This window comes from Penaeus japonicus, unplaced genomic scaffold (assembly GCF_977035675.1).
Source record: "Penaeus japonicus unplaced genomic scaffold, GWHDUDI00000001_assembly GWHDUDI00000033, whole genome shotgun sequence".
In the NCBI taxonomy this organism is placed as follows: Eukaryota; Metazoa; Arthropoda; class Malacostraca; order Decapoda; family Penaeidae; genus Penaeus; species Penaeus japonicus.
Window position 1 is genome coordinate 5,373,968 of NW_028234435.1, and position 2,500 is coordinate 5,376,467.

General features: G+C 44.2%; 1 protein-coding gene across 1 annotated transcript in view; it reads left to right on the forward strand.

Annotated features, from left to right (window-relative positions):
- The first annotated feature begins 1,568 nt into the window (after positions 1–1,568).
- Positions 1,569–2,500, forward strand: part of LOC122257865 (uncharacterized) — a 104,568-nt gene continuing 103,636 nt past the window's right edge. The window contains exon 1 of the mRNA XM_086556793.1: positions 1,569–1,598. The gene's annotated coding sequence lies outside the window, so the exon portion shown is untranslated. The remainder of the gene's footprint in view (positions 1,599–2,500) is intronic.

The window sequence follows — 2,500 nt, forward strand, 5'->3', positions numbered from 1 at the left end:
AAGCTGGAGCGTTTCGCCGTCTGCTTGCTTGCGTAACGACCGCCGGGAAGCCCCCTTTTCCAGAGCGCCTTCTTTTACTCCACTCCTACTCCTTCCATTCTCTTACTCCCTACTCCCTCATTCTCTCTCTTTCGTCTCCCATTCTCCATTCTCTTACTCCCTACTCCCTCATTCTCTCTCTTTCGTCTCCCATACCCAACTCTCCCTCTCTTCCTGAATTCCTTCCTTCCTTCCTTCCTTCTCCTTCTCTCCTCCCTTTCTGATCTCTTTTTCCCTTTCCCTCTTCCTTTCTCCCTACCCCCCTCCCTCCCCTCACTCTCTTCTCCGACCTCCTCCTCCCTCTTCCCTCCCTTCACCCCCCCGTCCCCCCCTTCCTCCAAGTCGTGCAAAGGCTAGACGAAAAACAAAACAACCAACAAAAAACAAGTAACGATAAAATAAAGCAAAAAAAAGGTAATAAAATAAAAGTTGCACTACTTGCCTCTCCTTTCTTCGTCACAGAGTCGGGAGTAATGTGAAATGAGTGCGTTTGAGGCAACTTGTCTTCCAGGGTGCCGTGCCACGAACGGCTCGGGGGGGGCGGGGGTCGGGGGGCGGGGGGGATCGCTCGAGTAACACTTGGCGCTCTTTCTCTCTCTACTCTCTTTCTCGCTTTCGATTGCGCTCTTTCTCTCTCTCTCTCTCTCTCTCTCTCTCTCTCTCTCTCTCTCTCTCTCTCTCTCTCTCTCTCTCTCTCTCTCTCTCTCTCTCTCCCTCTACTCTCTCTCTCTCTCTCTCTCTCTCTCTCCCCTCCTTCCCTCTCCCTCCCTTCCTCCCTCCATTCCCTCTCTCCCTCTCTCCCTCCCTCCCTCTCTTCCTCCCTTCTTCCCTCCTTCCCTCGATTCATCCCCTTCTAAATCACACCCAGACTAATGCACTCAACGGAGACCTCAAGTAGAACCAGCTTTGTTTTTGCGACGCGGAACTTGCATATGATTAAGGCTATCAAGACTGACAGCGATGAAGCCGGTGATGATGCACGGTTGGTCCGCTGCACTCTGTTGTTAGTAGCAACAAGTGAAAACTCGAACGACTGGTCTGCAACAGGAACTGCAACTCTCTCACGGCAGCTCTGCAAAGACGTCACACGGGAAACAGATTGCGAATTTGCCGTGTCCTACTAACGAAGTGGGGAAATAGTTGCTTTTTTTATCAAACTTTTTTTTTCTCTCTCTCTCTCTTTTTTCTGTATTATGTCAGGTGACTTTCATAATTTCCCTCTTTTATTTTCTTTTTCTTTTTTTTTCTTTTTTTTTCTCTCTCTTTTTTCTTTTGAATTGACGTTACCACTTACTGTTATCAGTAGATAATGGTGTGAACTCATTTACCTTGACCTCCATAATCAAGATTCCTGTCACTCTTACGTTCAGTCTTATCGTAATCATCTTTAGTGTTATCTCCACTATTGTATATTTCTTACCCCTGCATTATATCCGATGTATAACTTTTATCGTAAATTCTTCATTAATCTATTATGACTGTGTGTATTGTCGAAATTATTTCTGATGACACGCTCTTTTTTTCTCCTTAGATGTTCGTCCTGGAGCGCCTTCGATAAAGTAAGTGAAGTCTTAACTATCCTCTACTTAATTATTTGTTATGGTTAGTAGTATTTGTATCATTGTTTTCACTATTTTTGTTGCCTTTTGTTTGTTATTACTGATGTTCTTATCATTTTGGTCAGTAGCCACGTAATCATCGTGCTTATCATTATCATCATAGCCATTGTTATTATTCAAGGCTGACGGAGGAGGTTGTGTAACTGTGCGGTATTTGTCTATTTTCCAATTCCTTGTGACAAAATTACTCGAAATGATATAGATGAAATTGAAAGGAAAATCCGTGTGCGAGTTGTCAATAAGCTAGGAACGAGTTGATGTGATACTCCGAGGAAACGAGTTGCTCTTTCAAGAGCGGTCAGCCTCTTTGAGGAGGAAACTAGTCTGTGTGGCATTGGCGCCAAGCGAGTGATCACAATGCAAAGGATATTCAACTTACTCGATTTTTTTCGTGGATATTAACGGTAGGTTGAGTAGATTTCTTGAGGGGGAGAGTTGAGGGTAGATTGAAACTAAGGGCGGAGGGTCTGCGCCTCCCTAGGGCCGTCCTAGTTATTATAATTCTGATTGCATCTTTATTATCATCACCATTTGTATATCTAATGTCATTAGAAGTATTACCAACCATTATCAACATGAAAGGCATCATTCCATCGTTACCTTAATTGTCTTTGCACTTTCGTTCTCGTCAGAAGTGAGAGAACATTGAGAACATACCACAGTCTCATCCTTAATAATCCGTCACCTTTGCCAACCATAAATCATTCCCTTGATGGCTTCAGTGTTACCATCTACGATTTTTTTCTCTCCCTCCTAAGCCATTATCAGGCATTACAAATTGCTACAACTCTACAACAGTGACTTCTCCCCTACCCTTACTCATGCCCCTCCCTCCTACTCCC